Here is an 18,419-nt window from a genome sequence, read left to right as displayed (position 1 = left end):
AAACTGTAGGCCTCTATTCACACAGCATGCATTTTGTAGCACTGGGCGGCCCTCCTGTATGTGCGTTAGTAATAGGCTGTAGAGCAGATGCTCTGCATTGCCTGTGTGAACAATGCCACATACAGATTATTATCGCTTATCTCTTTGTGCACTAATGCCAAACAGCCAACACTGGATTGAAAGTGGTTGCTTCATCTGTATTTTTTGCACCTGTTTTTTGCCATCATTAATCGGGTCCGATGCTCCCTGCTGGTGCATTTGTTTGGAGGCTTCAGCAGGTAATCATCTCTGCTTTTTTCTCTGTGATTTTTTATACTGTTGGTGCAGTAAAATCGCAGAATAAAATTTAAATTTACAGGACAATGGATGTCGATCATGTTATGATGTCAGCAAATCTGAAAAAAAAAAATCAAATTTGCAGATTCAGCCGAAATTTGTCCAGAAAAGTCCATTTGCATCAACTGTATTCAATGTGAATCAAATGTGCCTCCAGAGCGTAATAAACATAGGGTACAAAAAATAATATTCACCCAGCTCTTACCTTCTCCTACCAGCTCTCCACAGGTCCTTACAGTTCTCGCACGATGCTCTGTAACATCAGATCTTTGGTCTTCGGTGCCTCTGGCACTGATTATGCTTTGTTGGCCAACACTTCCTAAAATTTCATGAAGCTTAGTCAACACATGAAGCACCGAAGACCGGACTAGAAAAGAAACTCAATTCCAGCTCACCCAGTTGCTCTATGCTCATCCACCTGGGGCACAGACACCAGCCTCGCCCTGCCCTCATATCAAGGAAAATAGAAAAAATTGGAGTCCGGCTCAACAGGACTGGATTTTCCTTTTCTTTTTGTTTTTCAAAAGAAAATATGGTGCATACAAAAGAAAAATTTACATGGTCGAAATGACTCATGACTCATGAGTAAAACTGCCTAGTGCAGTCGAAACGCGTCGACTGGGTCATGTTGACCATGTAAATTTTTCTTTTCTATGCATATTTTCTTTTGAAAAAGAAAAGGAAAATCCAGTCCTGTTGAGCCGGACTCCAATTTTTTCTATTTTCCCAGACTAGAAAAGACCTGATGTGACCAAAGCTGCATGAACAAGGGCAAGTCCGGAGAGATATGAGTATGATTTGTTTTTTAATTTTTTCAACCCCTTTCCTTGGGAACAGCAGTTCCAACAGCTGACACCAATGACCAGAAGTAAACTTTTTACCTCCGATCGCAGCTGCGGACTCACGCTGTCATTTGGCAGCATGGGAACCGCAGCTGTCTGACCAGTGGGGATGTTCAGAAGCAGTGTTTGCAGCGGTATCATGCACATGACAGCACGAAAAACACCCGGTGTTCCGGGAGGCTGAGCCCGAACAGTAATATAAACTTCCTGGTGAAGTCTGTGTTCAGTAGGTGTTCAGTACGGACGTCGAACTTTACTGTTCTGGTTCGCCCATCTCTATTTTTAACACTTAATGCAATAATGACACCGGCTTGCTTTTGTTGCATGAAAGAGGTGACTAATAGATTGTATTGAAATAATTATATAATCCTGATTCATGGTTGGATTAATATGATTATTTTCTTGTTTTGTGTAGTCTGCAAACAAGGAAAACATGGATTCACATTCACAGTGGAGGGGAGCAGGATTGATTTGCAGACTAACAGATTTTGACAGATTTTACATCATGAAAACCTGACCAAGCTCTTAACAGCGGAAACACAAGAACGTTTACAAAGGAAGAAATAATTTGTCTGCAACGAGAAAATCTGAATATCGATTGTCAAAGAATGATGATGCAATGTTACTACATACATCACATTATGTGTTCAAAATATTGTGAAAAAACAGAACACATAAATTATTTATACCCGACTTCACTTTTAAAAGAACAGTTAAAACATTTACTTTCTTCAGCAATTTGTATGTCTCCACTAATTTATTTCCATTGCTACTTTTTAATTTGTTTTTGTCAATATTTTCAAGTAGATATGTCACCAGATTTTACCAAGCAAAACTGAATTGTTTATTTTAGACCTGATGTGGCTGGTGTAATCATTTTTAAAATCCACATAAAAATGACTGTATAATCATTTTTGAAATTTTAAACTATATGAAACTCATAAAACAGAACCTTTGACCACTTCTTATTTGTCTGTTTTAGTACTTGCCATGAATTCCCTTGAAATGTGAATTCTGGAGCATCTTTTATTAGAACCCTTTTACCGCCGGTCACAGGTGTAAGCTTTCTCACGCAGTGAGCGGTGCCGTAAGTGATGTGACCTTTCTCACGTCACCAATACACACTGCAGCAGCGTTTTCACGCTCCTGTCTAAGTGTGAAGCAGCTGGCATGGATAGCGGTCGTACCACTGATGTGACCGCTATCCAAATAATCCGGATCGTCATTAGACATGACCATTAATGGATTATCGTTGGACAGGTGAGGAAAATGTGTTTTTATTATTTTTTGTCTTCTACACGGGACATGGGCATCGATGGATTAGACATGAGTATAACTTTGCTTTTCTATTTTTTACTTTTTCTAAATAAAGTTGTCAGTGTCTTTATTTCAATTAAAGGACTTTATTCTGACTGTGTTTTTTTCACAAGCTGACTATGGGGTTAACAATGGGGGAGTCTTACAGATGCCTCTTCATTACTAACCCTATTTTTATTATTTATTTAAATACTTAAACAAAACGGCGTTGGACACCTCAACTCTTGATAACCAGCAATGATAAAGCTGACAGCTGAGGGCTGCAGCCAGCAGCTGTTGTTTTTGCCTGTGCTGGTTATCAAAAATAGAAGAGACCCCACGTAATTTTTTTGTTAAATTTATTTATAGCACAGTTGCCTGCTGATGAATACTCTCATCAGCCTCACCTGCTTTCGCTGCAGTACAGGAGTACACTGAAGAGAGTAGTGCTCTCATCAGTCGATGCCTGTGAGCGGCAGTAACCTTTTTACCGCCGGTCACAACTGCTGGCTCACATGCTATCATCTTACAGCATGGGAACCTCAGCACTCTGACCGGCTTTAACGATCTTACCGCCAATCAGAGTCTGTGTTTGCCGCGCTGTCATGCAGATGACAGAGTGGAAAACAATGGATATTCGAACCCCAATGGATGTTCATCTGACTGGAGTCCAGGTTCAGGTTAGAGTTCATTTACTGTTCTAGTACCCAATCCAAACTTTTTTTTAATGATGGTCCGAACCCGAACATCCACAGGTTCGCACATCATTATTTATGAATAAAATGAATAAATTGACAACTAGGTTTATCACAAAATTGCTTGTCAAAGAGATGTATCCATAAGTAGTCCATACTGGTTGGACAGTGTCAGAATGTTAAGGGATACACCCCTAACCACTAATTCAGGACCCCAGGGAGAAGATTGGTCCAGGTGAGCATTACTTCCTTGTTTTTTCTTTTTTCGTTATTCAACTTGGAACTCTATAAGCAAAATAAAATTATTAACCAGATAACTTCTGTTGTTAGTTTGAACTATGAATATAATAATAATCCTTTAGGATATTGCACTGTTCTTCTTAATTGTTCTGTAATAAAGTGTAAAGTGACTGAATGGAGCCCATGTACATGAGATTTAAAGTCCCAGCTCTCGAAACTACTGCTGTGATACCATGTAGTAGTGTCACTAATATTTCAGCAGAAATTACCAATTCCTGTAACCGATAGTTCTGTTGAATTGATGCCAGTTGGAAGAATCTTTCGCCATCCATTAAGTGATACTGTAAGTGAGATAAGCAATTTTAAGTTGTGATTATATTTTAGCAGCTGGATATGTGAGAAACTACATTTTAATTAGCAAAGAAAACTCTAAAAACAACCTTACAATTAGGAATGTTCACCTCTAGTGGTACCTCCAAATCATATATAATTGATCTTTTCATGTAAAAAAAATTCCTAATGCTTGTGGAATTGGTATTTGTAAATTACATTAAGAAAGTGGCCGATTATAAATCTTATATCCCTTTTTTTATTTTACAATTTTGTATTCATATAAATTATTTTAATGAAGGGGTGGTCCGGCATCTAAAATGTATTTTCTAAATATCTATCCTTACACCCTGACCACTTTTGTAATTTGTATTTTTACACAACACCCTACCTCTCTCCCTATCTAGCTAATCTCTAAATGTGTTTTTCATTACTCTGCTTCCTGTGACGTTTGGTTTGAGAGGAGACTCAAGCGTGACTTCACAGGAGGCTGGGGCATTGCCCCACCTGGAACAGAATGTCACTGTGGGTAGCTCTGCAGTTACTCACTAGTTTTTTTTGTATTGCCGCCCCCTCTGAAGACATACTGGATACTGGGTGATGGAAGCTGAGGTAGATGTGAGTGCAGCGCCGGCACTTTGCTTCTCTCTCCGCTGCTGCCGTAGCTTCTGTGAAAGAAGACATCATCAGGGTGGAGAGATTGAAGCAGTAAAGACATCAGCACTGTCCTACAGCTTCAAGCCCAGCCCTCAAAGGAGTCAACAACAGTTTGTGCCCCCTGCTTCTATCATCCCCTGCTAGCGACTCATTTCAGGGCGGTGCTAGAAGCTGTGTGATGGCACTGTTGTCACTCACTGCTTCTATCTCTGCCCTGGACAACGTCTTCTTTCAGTTAGAAGCTACATTGACGTTAGAGATAAAAGCAGAGTGCTAGTGCTGCACTCACATCTCCGACAGCATCCAACACCCAGGATCCAGGACATCTTCAGATAGGGTGGTCATGCAACAAACTAGTAGTTAAATGCAGCACTGCTCCCTGTGACATCCTGTTCCAGGATGGGTGATAGTCACTACACAGAAGTGAGTGCAGCTCGAGCCTCCTGTGACGTCAGTTTTAAGATTCTTCTCAAACCAAACATCACAGGAAGCATAGTAAAAAAAAAAAACATTTTGGGATTACCTAGATAGGGAGAAGTGTAGGTTATAGTTTAATAAAGGAAATTACAAAAGTAGATAGGGTGTAAAGACAGTTATAAGATACATTTAGGTGGTGGACCAATCTTTTTGTCTGAGCGTATTGGGGACATAATACTGCTTTCTGTCTGTTACATCCGAATCCTGTGTGGTGTGGTATAGTCGGACATGATGGACAGGAATTAGTGTCTATGGACATATGGACGTAGAAAACAGTGTCGGACAAGGGTGCAAAGGGCAGATCAGTAACATTCATTTTGGGCACCTATTGTACAGTTGCTTACGAAAATTCACAAATTTACGAATACTTCTATGTAATTACAAATTGGGTAATTTGTTAAATAAATGATGTGATGCTGTCTCTGTATGTGTGTATATATATATATATATATATATATATAATCAGAGCTGCCACTAGAAATTTCGGGGCCCCATACTGGCAAAATTTTCGGGGCCCCCTTGAGAGTCCGCCCAGGCTCCACCCCAGCCCCGCCTCCACACTCCACCCCTCAAACTGTCCACAGTCCCACCGCTCTCTCTTGGAAAATCTCCACCTCTCACCTATCACACATTGACAGTTCCCATCACCAGATCACACATTTAGCCGGCAGCTTTTGTTTTGGCCAAAAGATTTTTTAAGCCACCAAAATGACAAGGTAGACACTTTTGGCCAGGCGTTACTCTACTGTAACCTATTAAATATTTGTTAAAATATGCAATACAATTTAGGTATATTTTTATTTATTTTTCAATTTTTAAAATGACCTATAATACCACATACAAGGAACAAATACCACAACATCATGACCAGGCCACATATTACCACCACATAGTGACTGAATACTACAATACTGATCAGTAATAAAAAAAAATCCACAATACTATCACCATAAGTGCCATTATACACAGGAGATCTGTACTTAGTATGCAGTGTCTGTGTACAGGTAATACAGTGATCACCGGTGGTATTATACACAGGAGCTCTGTATATAATGTATAGGTAATACAGTGATCACTGGTGACATTATACACAGGAGCTCTGTATATAGTATACAGTGTATAGTGTTATGATCTGGTGGTTTAGGAGCAACATGGGCCGTGCTCTGGAGGAGGTGGTACCTGTACTGACTGCAGTTCCTGAGCTCAACACAACACTAGAAGTAGCCGTGGGATATTCCTGTCTCTCCCTAGACACCTCATCACAGCCGGAGGACTAACTACCCCTAAAGATAGAAACAGGAAAGCTATCTTGCCTCAGAGAAAATTCCCAAAGGACAGACAGCCCCCCACAAATATTGACTGTGAGTAGAGAGGGAAATGACATACACAGAATGAAACTAGGATGTAGCAAAGGAGGCCAATCTAGCTAGATAGATAGAACAGAACAGAATACTGTGTGGTCAGTATTAAAAACTAGAAAAATCCACCACAGAGTTTACAAAAATCTCCACACCTGACTAAAGGTGCGGAGGGTAAATCTGCTTCCCAGAGCTTCCAGCTTAACTGAATAAATCCATACTGACAAGCTGGACTAGAAAAAACATAGAATGTGCTGAATGATTAAGTCCACAACAAGTGGAAATCAAAAGAACAAAGCAAGGACTTATCTTTGCTGAACTAGTCAGAATATCAGGGAAATCCAAGAGAGATGTGAATCCAAGCAGGAACCATTGACAACTGGCACTAGCTGAAGGATAGAGCCAGGATAAATAGCTGAGCCAGGATAGACGATCAGTGGAAGCAGCTGCTGACTGCTAAATCCAAGGAGCAGCAGTTCCACTTAAATCCACCGGAGGGAGCCCAAGAGCAGAACTCACAAAAGTGCCACTTACAACCACCGGAGGGAGCCCAAGAGCGGAATTCACAACAGTACCCCCCCTTGAGGAGGGGTCACCGAACCCACACCAGAGCCCCCAGGCCGATCAGGATGAGCCAAGTGAAAGGCACGAACCAAATCGGCGGCATGGACATCGGAGGCAACAACCCAAGAATTATCCTCCTGGCCATAACCCTTCCACTTGACAAAATACTGAAGCCTCCGCCTCGAAAAACGAGAATCCAAAATTTTCTCCACCACATATTCCAACTCCCCATCAACCAACACCGGGGCAGGAGGATCCACAGAGGGAACAACGGGCACCACATATCTCCGCAACAAAGATCTATGGAAAACATTATGGATGGCAAAAGAGGCTGGAAGGGCCAAACGAAAAGATACCGGATTGATAATCTCAGAAATCTTATAAGGACCAATAAACCGAGGTTTGAACTTAGGGGAAGAAACCTTCATAGGAACATAACGAGAAGATAACCAGACTAAATCCCCCACCCAAAGCCGGGGACCAACACACCGACGGCGGTTAGCAAAATGTTGAGCCTTTTCCTGAGACAACGTCAAATTGTCTACCACATGAGTCCAAATCTGCTGTAACCTGTCCACCACAGAATCCACACCAGGACAATCAGAAGGCTCAACCTGCCCCGAAGAAAAATGAGGATGGAAACCAAAATTACAAAAGAAAGGCGAAACCAAAGTAGCCGAACTAGCCCGATTATTAAGGACAAACTCGGCCAATGGCAAGAAAGCCACCCAATCATTCTGATCAGCAGACACAAAGCATCTCAAATAGGTTTCCAAGGTCTGATTAGTTCGCTCAGTTTAACCATTTGTCTGAGGATGGAACGCTGAAGAAAAAGACAAATCAATGCCCATCCTAGCACAAAAGGCCCGCCAAAACCTAGAAACAAACTGGGAACCTCTGTCAGACACAATATTCTCCGGAATGCCATGCAAACGAACCACATGCTGAAAAAACAATGGAACCAAATCAGAGGAGGAAGGCAATTTAGGCAAGGGTACCAAATGGACCATTTTAGAGAACCAGTCACAAACCACCCAGATAACAGACATCTTCTGGGAAACAGGAAGATCCGAAATAAAATCCATGGAAATATGCGTCCAGGGCCTCTCAGGGACCGGCAAAGGCAAAAGCAACCCACTAGCGTGGGAACAGCAAGGCTTGGCCCGGGCACAAGTCCCACAGGACTGCACAAAAGAACGCAAATCCCGTGACAAGGAAGGCCACCAAAAGGACCTAGCAACCAAATCTCTGGTACCAAAAATCCCAGGATGACCAGCCAACACTGAACAATGAACCTCAGAAATTACCTTACTAGTCCATCTATCAGGAACAAACAGCTTCCCCACTGGACAGCGGTCAGGTTTATCAGCCTGAAATTCCTGAAGCACCTGCCGCAAATCAGGGGAGATGGCATAAAGAATCACCCCTTCTTTAAGAATGCCAACCGGCTCAAGGACTCCAGGAGAATCAGGCAAAAAACTCCTAGAGAGGGCATCAGCCTTAACATTCTTAGATCCCGGAAGATACGAGACCACAAAATTAAAACGGGAGAAAAACAGGGACCATCGAGCCTGTCTAGGGTTCAGCCGCTTGGTCGACTCGAGGTAAATCAGATTCTTATGATCGGTCAAGACCACAACGCGGTACTTGGCTCCCTCAAGCCAATGTCGCCACTCCTCAAATGCCCACTTCATAGCCAACAACTCCCGATTGCCAACGTCATAATTGCGCTCCGCAGGCGAAAACTTTCTGGAAAAAAAAGCACACGGTTTCATCAAAGAACCATCAGAATTCCTCTGAGACAAAACGGCCCCTGCCCCAATCTCATAAGCGTCAACCTCAACCTGAAAAGGAAGAGAAACATCCGGCTGACGCAACACAGGGGCAGAAGTAAATCGGCGTTTAAGCTCCTGAAAGGCCTCAACAGCCGCAGAGGACCAATTCGTCACATCAGCGCCTTTCTTCGTCAAATCGGTCAGGGGCTTAACCACACTGGAAAAGTTGGCAATGAAACGGCGATAAAAATTATCAAAGCCCAAAAATTTCTGAAGGCTCTTCACTGATGTGAGTTGCATCCAGTCATGAATGGCTTGCTATAGACGAGGGAGAAAAAATAAAACCCAAAAAAGAGACCTTCTGAACTCCAAATAGGCACTTAGACCCCTTCACAAATAAAGCATTATCACGAAGGATCTGGAATACCAGCCTGACCTGCTTCACATGAGACTCCCAATCATCGGCAAAAATCAAAATATCATCCAAATACACAATCATGAAGTTATCAAGATAATTGCGGAAAATATCATGCATGAAGGACTGAAATACAGAAGGAGCATTAGAAAGCCCGAAAGGCATCACCAGGTATTCAAAATGGCCTTCGGGCGTATTAAATGCAGTTTTCCATTCGTCACCCTGTTTAATACGAACAAGATTATATGCCCCTCGAAGGTCAATCTTAGTAAACCAACTAGCCCCCTTAATCCGAGCAAACAAATCAGAAAGCAAAGGTAATGGGTATTGGAATTTGACCGTGATCTTATTAAGAAGGCGATAATCAATACAGAGTCTCAAGGAGCCATCCTTCTTGGCAACAAAAAAGAATCCTGCTCCCAATGGTGACAAGGACAGCCGAATATGCCCCTTCTCCAAAGACTCCTTGACATAACTCCGCATGGCGGCATGCTCTGGCACAGACAGATTGAAAAGTCGGCCCTTAGGGAACTTACAGCCAGGAATCAAGTTAATAGCACAATCACAGTCCCTATGTGGAGGAAGGGAACTGGACTTGGGCTCATCAAATACATCCTGGAAATCCGACAAAAACTCAGGGACTTCAGAAGAGGGGGAAGAGGAAATTGACATCAAAGGAACGTCACAATGTACCCCTTGACAACCCCAACTGGTCACAGACATAGATTTCCAATCCAGCACCGGATTATGTTCCTGTAACCATGGAAAACCCAGTACAACAACATCATGCAAGTTATGCAACACCAGAAAACGGCAATCTTCCTGATGTGCTGGAGCCATGCACATGGTCAGCTGAGTCCAATACTGAGGTTTATTCTTGGCCAATGGTGTAGCATCAATCCCCCTCAAAGGAATAGGGCTCTGCAAAGGCTGCAAGGAAAAACCACAGCGCCTGGCGAATTCCAAGTCCATTAAGTTCAGGGCAGCGCCTGAATCCACAAATGCCATGACAGAAAAGGACGATAATGAGCAAATCAGGGTCACCGATAAGAGAAATTTAGGCTGTACAGTACTGATGGTAACAGACCTAGTGACCCTGTTAGTACGCTTAGGGCAATCAGAAATAACATGAGCAGAATCACCACAGTAAAAACACAGCCTATTCTGACGTCTGAATCCCTGCCGTTCTGCTCTAGTCAAAATCCTATCACATTGCATAGGCTCAGGACTCTGCTCAGAGGATACCACCATATGGTGCACAACTTTGCTCGCGCAGACGCCGATCAATCTGAATGGCTAGAGACATAGATTCGCTCAAACCAGCCTGTGTGGGGAACCCCATCATAACATCTTTAAGGGCTTCAGAAAGACCCTTTCTGAAAATTGCTGCCAGAGCATCCTCATTCCATTTAATGAGCACAGACCATTTTCTAAATTTCTGGCAGTATAATTCTGCCACTTCCTCACCCTGACACAGGGCCAACAGGGTCTTTTCTGCATGATCCACAGAATTAGGTTCGTCATACAATAATCCGAGCGCTTGAAAAAATGCGTCTACATTCAGCAATGCCGGATCCCCTGATTCAAGGGAGAATGCCCAGTCCTGAGGGTCACCATGCAGCAGAGAGATGACAATTTTAACCTGCTGAATGGGATCACCAGAGGAACGGGGTTTCAAAGCAAAAAACAATTTGCAGTTATTTTTAAAGTTCAAAAACTTGGATCTATCCCCAAAAAACAAATCAGGAGTAGGAATTTTAGGCTCTAAAGCCGGAGTCTGGACAACATAATCTTGGATACTCTGTACTCTTGTAGCAAGTTGATCCACACGAGAAAACAAACCCTGAACATCCATGCCAGCGCCAAAATCCTGAACCACCCAGAGATTAAGAGGAAAAAAAAGACAAAACAGACTGCAGAAAAAAAAAAATGACAGAACTTTTTTTCCCTTCTTTTGAGATGCATTTAATTCATTTTTGGCCAGTTGTACTGTTATGATCTGGTGGTTTAGGAGCAACATGGGACATGCTCTGGAGGAGGTGGTACCTGTACTGACCGCAGTTCCTGAGCTCAACACAACACTAGAAGTAGCCGTGGGATGTTCCTGTCTCTCCCTAGACACCTCCTCACAGCCGGAGGACTAACTACCCCTAAAGATAGAAACAGGAAAGCTATCTTGCCTCAGAGAAAATTCCCAAAGGACAGACAGCCCCCCACAAATATTGACTGTGAGTAGAGAGGGAAATGACATACACAGAATGAAACTAGGATGTAGCAAAGGAGGCCAATCTAGCTAGATAGATAGAACAGAACAGAATACTGTGTGGTCAGTATTAAAAACTAGAAAAATCCACCACAGAGTTTACAAAAATCTCCACACCTGACTAAAGGTGCGGAGGGTAAATCTGCTTCCCAGAGCTTCCAGCTTAACTGAATAAATCCATACTGACAAGCTGGACTAGAAAAAACATAGAATGTGCTGAATGATTAAGTCCACAACAAGTGGAAAGCAAAAGAACAAAGCAAGGACTTATCTTTGCTGAACTAGTCAGAATATCAGGGAAATCCAAGAGAGATGTGAATCCAAGCAGGAACCATTGACAACTGGCACTAGCTGAAGGATAGAGCCAGGATAAATAGCCGAGCCAGGATAGACGATCAGTGGAAGCAGCTGCTGACTGCTAAATCCAAGGAGCAGCAGTTCCACTTAAATCCACCTGAGGGAGCCCAAGAGCAGAACTCACAAAAGTGCCACTTACAACCACCGGAGGGAGCCCAAGAGCGGAATTCACAACAGTATAGTGTCAGTGTACAGGTAACACACTGACTCACCAGTGACGTCTCTAGGTGAAGTCCTTTATCTTTCATCCAGCACAGACCGCCATCACTTCTTCCAGCCAGGGCTCGTCTCTGCAGGAAATAACACCGTTATCTCGAGTTCCGCTTGCAGAACACATTACTTAATTTTCCCAACTTCTACATTACACCACATGAAGAAAAAGAGGCGACATAGTATCACTCTACACAGTAACAGGACTGCTCCTCCATTTAAAACAGTATGCTCAAAAAATAAAATAAATACATCACTGCAGTAATAATATCCCTTAATTAGCCCCAATGGTAATAATATTCGCCATCCTAGCCCCCGTGTGTCTCATTCCTGGCGTCAGCCATATGTTCTCCCATCCTGCCCTAATGAGTATCCATCCAGCCCCATATGATTTCCCGATCCTGCCCCATCTGTCTCCATCGTATCCATCCTGCCCCATGATCCTGCCCCATCTGTCTCCAATCCTGCATCCAGTGTCTCCAATCATGCCCGTATCACCATTCTGCCCCGTCTCCAGTCATGCAGCCATGTCTTTCATCCTGCCCCCTGTGTCTCCAATCATGCCCCGTATTTCCATTCTGCCCCGTGTCCAGCATTCTGCCCCAGTGTCCAGCATTCTGCCCCAGTGTCCAGCATTCTGCCCCTGTGTCCAGCTTTCTGCCCCTGTGTCCAGCTTTCTGCCCGTTTCCAGCTTTCTGCCTCTGTGTCCAGCATTCTGCCCCTGTGTCCAGCATTCTGCCCCAGTGTCCAGCATTCTGCCCCAATGTCCAGCTTTCTGCATCAGTGTCCAGCATTCTGCCCCAATGTCCAGCTTTCTGCTTCAATGTCCAGCTTTCTGCCCGTGTCCAGCTTTCTGCCCCAATGTCCAGCTTTCTGCCCATGTCCAGCATTCTGCACCAGTGTCCAGCTTTCTGCACCAGAGTCCAGCATTCCGCCCCTGTGTCCAGCATTCCGCCCCTGTGTCCAGCATTCTACCCGTGTCCAGCATTCTGCACCAGTGTCCAGCATTCTGCACCAGTGTCCAGCTTTCTGCACCAGAGTCCAGCATTCTGCCCCTGTGTTTAGCTTTCTGCCCGTGTCCAGCGTTCTGCCCCTGTGTCCAGCGTTCTGCCCCTGTGTCCAGCTTTCTGCCCCTGTGTCCAGCTTTCTGCCCCTGTGTCCAGCATTCTGCCCCTGTGTCCAGCATTCTGCCCCTGTGTCCAGCTTTCTGCCCCTGTGTCCAGCATTCTGCCCCTGTGTCCAGCTTTCTGCCCGTGTCCAGCTTTCTGCCCGTGTCCAGCATTTTGCCCCTGTGTCCAGCATTCTGCCCCTGTGTCCAGCATTCTGCCCCTGTGTTCAGCGTTCTGCCCCTGTGTCCAGCGTTCTGCCCCTGTGTCCAGCTTTCTGCCCGTGTCCAGCGTTCTGCCCCTGTGTCCAGCGTTCTGCCCCTGTGTCCAGCTTTCTGCCCCTGTGTCCAGCATTCTGCCCCTGTGTCCAGCTTTCTGCCCCTGTGTCCAGCTTTCTGCCCCTGTGTCCAGCGTTCTGCCCCTGTGTCCAGCGTTCTGCACCAGTGTCCAGCATTCTGCACCAGTGTCCAGCATTCTGCACCAGTGTCCAGCTTTCTGCACCAGAGTCCAGCTTTCTGCCCCTGTGTCCAGCGTTCTGCCCCTGTGTCCAGCGTTCTGCCCCTGTGTCCAGCGTTCTGCCCCTGTGTCCAGCGTTCTGCCCCTGTGTCCAGCTTTCTGCCCCTGTGTCCAGCGTTCTGCCCCTGTGTCCAGCTTTCTGCCCCTGTGTCCAGCTTTCTGCCCGTGTCCAGCATTTTGCACCAGTGTCCAGCATTCTGCACCAGTGTCCAGCATTCTGCACCAGTGTCCAGCTTTCTGCCTGTGTCCAGCATTCTGCCCCTGTGTCCAGCGTTCTGCCCCTGTGTCCAGCGTTCTGCCCCTGTGTCCAGCGTTCTGCCCCTGTGTCCAGCTTTCTGCCCGTGTCCAGCGTTCTGCACCAGTGTCCAGCTTTCTGCACCAGAGTCCAGCATTCTGCCCGTGTCCAGCTTTCTGCCCGTGTCCAGCATTCTGCCCCTGTGTCCAGCGTTCTGCCCCTGTGTCCAGCGTTCTGCCCCTGTGTCCAGCGTTCTGCCCCTGTGTCCAGCGTTCTGCCCCTGTGTCCAGCGTTCTGCCCCTGTGTCCAGCGTTCTGCCCCTGTGTCCAGCATTCTGCCCCTGTGTCCAGCTTTCTGCCCCTGTGTCCAGCTTTCTGCCCCTGTGTCCAGCGTTCTGCCTCTGTGTCCAGCTTTCTGCCCCTTTGTCTAGCATTCTGCTCTGGGCCCCCCGGATCGCTGCCCTCAATAAAAAAAAAGAAAAAGTTCTGCTTACCTGGCTGCGCTCCTGCTCTCTCCACGCAGCTGAAGCGCGCACTCGCCGGCGACTGATAATGACGTCAGACGTCGGCGACATGCACGCTGTGGCTGACGTCAGCTGCCAGCCTCAGATTGGCTGGCGGCTGTTAACTATTGACGTGCGGGCGCGGGCCCGCACGTCAATAGCATTAAACAGCTGCAGCGCCGCTAAGGGCCCGGTTTAGCCAGCGGCTGCCGGTAGGGGCCCGGTGAGCAGATCTGATGCCCACCGGGCCCCATACGCCAGTCACAGCCGTAATGCCCTGATGGCGGCCCTGTATATAATATTCAATCAAGTGTTCTGTGTCAACTACTGCTCATTTAGGCGAGTGGGGGGCCCACCGGAGGATCCACCTTTTCTCCTATGGGCCAGTCCGAGCCTGGTAGGATGTAGGAAAAGGGGTAAGATAGGAGTGGAATCATATTTTCTTTATATGAGATACTATAGAATCAAATAAAACAAAGAGATTAAGGAAAGGATTAACTGAATACTTTGATATATTTGTGCATTTTCTATTTAGTGTTCCTTTATGAGAGAGTTAGAATTTTTTCCTAACACAATCTATTATGATTGTATCTGTTACACGGTATAAATAAGCTGGCAACTCTGAGAGATAGCGCGTTCCTTCCAGATCTGGCCACCAGGTGGAACTCACAGTATGTGAAAAATATAGAGTAGGTTGGGTTATTATTATCTGTGTGTTCATAAAACTATCCACAATCATGATTATAAGTTTATAAAACCCAATTTAAAACTATAATAATCTAAATACTATATCATTATTTTCATTAAAAAATATTGTGATGTAATGTTAATTTATGCTTATTATTACCATCACACATATTCATTATTATTATTATTATTTATTTATATAGCACCATTAATTCCATGGTGCTGTACATGAGAAAGGGGTTACATACAGAGTTATAGATATCATTTACAGTAAACAGGTTTACAGTGACACACTGGTACAGAGGGGAGAGGACCCTGTCCTTGCGGACTTACATTCTATGGGATAGTGGGGAAGAGACAGAAGGTAGGGGTGCTACAAACCTGTAATACGGCATTTGCAGAGTCCTATATACCCATACTGTACTTCTGTATGTCTGATTTATTTATTTTATTTCATAAAAATCCATTACAATGAAAATGCAGCAAACTCAAGGCACCAGGACCGCAGGGTCTTGATAAAAACTTGAACTTTATTCCAAATTAGTTAAAACTAGGAAGACAATGCATTCAACATTCAGCCATGATTGGCATTACTCAAGCCTAAAAAAATGCAAAAAATTAATAATAAAGAGCTGTATTTTTTAGGCTTGAGCAAGGCCAATCATGGCTGAAACGTTGAATGCTTTTTCTTCCTGTTTTAACTAATATGGAATAAAGTTCAAGTTTTTATCAAGACCCTACGGTCTTGGTGCCTTGAATTCTTTGAATTTTCTAATCTGTTTTTGGACCTGGTGGGAGAATCTGCCAAGCCCAAGTTTGGTCAATGGTGCATATGAATCTACTATTGGACTGAATAAATATGCGACATACAACATCCAATGTCAAATCGTGGAGAAACTTTTCTAGAGGCCAAAGAAACACTACGCCAAAGACTTGTAGACAATCCATATGACCTCCTAGCTCCTCACCTGTCTCTCTATTGCTCTCCTCCAATTTCTGTTGGCTTTTTAAAGGGGTTGTCTGACCTTAGCCTTCAGGCGTACAGTCATCATGCGCACTGCGTGTTTTGAGGATTCTTCTGTGCCGGTATTGGGAGCGGCACTCGCTCAACTGCATGTATGCGATTTGCATACTTCCGGCCACAATTCAACTAGACTTTAAATGAAAAAAAAACAGAATAAAATAAGATAAATCAATAAAATCACCACTGCTAAAATGGATATACTCCAAACTATAGCTATATACAAAAAAAACAAGGAGTACAAAAACACCCATATAAAATATCTTAAATATTTTATTAATTGTTTGTATAAAATGTCAAATTCAAAATATTACAACAAAAATTAAATGAACAACGGTTAATACAGTGAAGGGCACAAACAAGGATCCAACACTATTACAAATGTATAAGGACCGGGAATACAATGACCATAATAATCGCCAAAATGCAATATTATTGTCTAAATATATCAATATAACAGCACTGTCATAGTACTAGAGACTGAATAAAATGCTATGGGTTTAGTTAGGGTACATAACGTGTTGCCAACATAGCTCTAACCCCACACACACCCGAAACATGTATAGTATAAGTCTAATACAGAGCAAAAGATCTCACCCGAATAAGTCCTTGTAAAAGGTCAGACCATGCAGCCCCGACACGCGTTTCGCGTGGGCTTCCTCAAGGGGCTGTGCCGGATCTTTGTTTGTGTCCTTCACTGTATTAACCGTTGTCCATTTAATTTTTTGTAGTAATATTTTGAATTTGACATTTTATACAAGCAATTAATAAAATATTTAAGATATTTTATATAGGTGTTTTTGTACGCCTTGTTTTTTTGTATATAATTCAACTAGACTTGTCTGGCCTTGTTCAATACATTTGCATCCATTCATCATGTGACCGCATGTATACAAATCACATACTTGCAGTCACGTGTCCTGCGCTGGCTCCAGAGAATCCTTACAGCGTACAGTGCCCATGATGTGAAGGTTCACAAGTCTGCAGCCCTGTAGAGTAACTGACTTAGGCTGTACAACCACTTTAAGCTCCCAGTCCACCTCTGCGCCAGTCTTCTCTTTAATCTTCTTCACCACTTCCAGGATCTCACTCATGTTTTGATGTCTAGACATCAGAACTTTCTTTGGCCCACATAGTCACATATGGCAGCGCACATTATGATGTCATGATGTCAGAACGTGCATTAACGAGCGCCTGTTTGAACCAGCAGTGGAGCATTCAACGCTTCCTAAAAGTCAGAAGGGGATAATTCCTATCTGATGTCTTTCATTCAGTTGGACAATATTCACACGGAGGAAGGTCTAATATAGACCAAAACATTTGTGAACCTTTTTTGCTGGATAGCATATTCAGTCATTATAATTTAACTTCATCAATTTTGAGAGCCAAGTTGCTTATGTATCATTTAACGGAATTGGATCCTACTTGTGCACCATTAAGCAGTAGAATGTGTGTCTAGGCGTAGCCGACTCTGGAAGGGCCAGTAAATATTGAAGAGGAGCCTAAGATGTCAGCAGAGTGCTAATGGGGAACTTAACCAACAGTGCTTGGTAAGTTTGATTCTTCATTGTTTTTTAACCCCTTTCCGGCAAATCCATTGATCATGCTTTGGGGATCTGGCTTTTTTTATGGTAATCGGCACTGACTCGATTCAAATTGAATTTCCTGATAGATGTGACGCTGAGTCACTTCTCACAGACAAGCCATGAGTCAAGGTAGTCAAGGAGCAGTAAAGAATAGTAATAACAGTCCTAGGAGCGCTGGAAATGAGACTAAAACAAGGATTTTAGTGTTGAACCACAACGCATTTCAACGGTTAAACCGTCTTCATCAGGTGGAAGTTTAACTGTTGAAACGTGTTGTGGTTCAACACTAAAATCCTTGTTTTGGTCTCATTTCCAGCGCTCCTAGGACCGTTATTACTATTTACTGCATTTTGTATCCTCCTAGAAGGTTATCGGCTGGAGCTGCGGTGGACCTTTTGCTTTCAATTTTAACTGTGACCCTCACAGCGCTCCCTAGTGACCGCTTTCCTTTCCCTTGAATTGTAAGGTAGTCAAGGAGTCCTAGGTCAAGAGCAAGGAGGGCACATCATAAACAGAGGGGAAAGACAGAGGCATAGTCAGCTAATGGTCCGCGGTCAGAATACCAGGAAGATATTGCAGCGCCCCAGAGTCCTGGTCGTTGCAGTACTGTGGCTCCGCCACTATGGGGAGCTATGGTGCGTCCGATGGCACTGAAGGAGTTCATCTGATCAGGTATCACAGACACCAATACATTTCACAGCCGGGCCTCCGGGGGGAGCTAAGGGTGCTATTCATTAGGCCACTCCCCACCATAGTGGGTAAACTGGGGGTCAGGCAGGAAGTTAGATCAGAAAGCTGACTGGGTTGGAACCAGGCAACACCTTGTGGCAGAGGGTGTTGTAGGGGAAGATACAGTAGGGTCTCTGTCAGGGGTGGGATCCTGACAGAGGCTTGGCATTGAAAAGAACGTAACGGGTCCGCGCCAGCTCCGGGAAGCGGCAAGAAAGGACT

General features: G+C 44.2%; 1 long non-coding RNA gene across 1 annotated transcript; it reads right to left on the bottom strand.

Moving 5' to 3' along the window:
• Positions 1 to 3,677: 3,677 nt before the first annotated feature.
• LOC143768805 (uncharacterized) lies at positions 3,678 to 16,991 on the bottom strand. The gene is made up of 3 exons (XR_013214036.1): positions 16,788 to 16,991; positions 15,830 to 16,016; positions 3,678 to 3,750 (listed from the first exon to the last, which is right to left on the bottom strand). It is a non-coding gene; the product is annotated as an uncharacterized LOC143768805 (long non-coding RNA).
• Positions 16,992 to 18,419: the final 1,428 nt, after the last annotated feature.

This window comes from Ranitomeya variabilis, chromosome 4 (genome assembly GCF_051348905.1).
Source record: "Ranitomeya variabilis isolate aRanVar5 chromosome 4, aRanVar5.hap1, whole genome shotgun sequence".
NCBI classification, from domain to species: domain Eukaryota; kingdom Metazoa; phylum Chordata; class Amphibia; order Anura; family Dendrobatidae; genus Ranitomeya; species Ranitomeya variabilis.
This window is presented reverse-complemented; position numbering and strand designations above follow the sequence as displayed.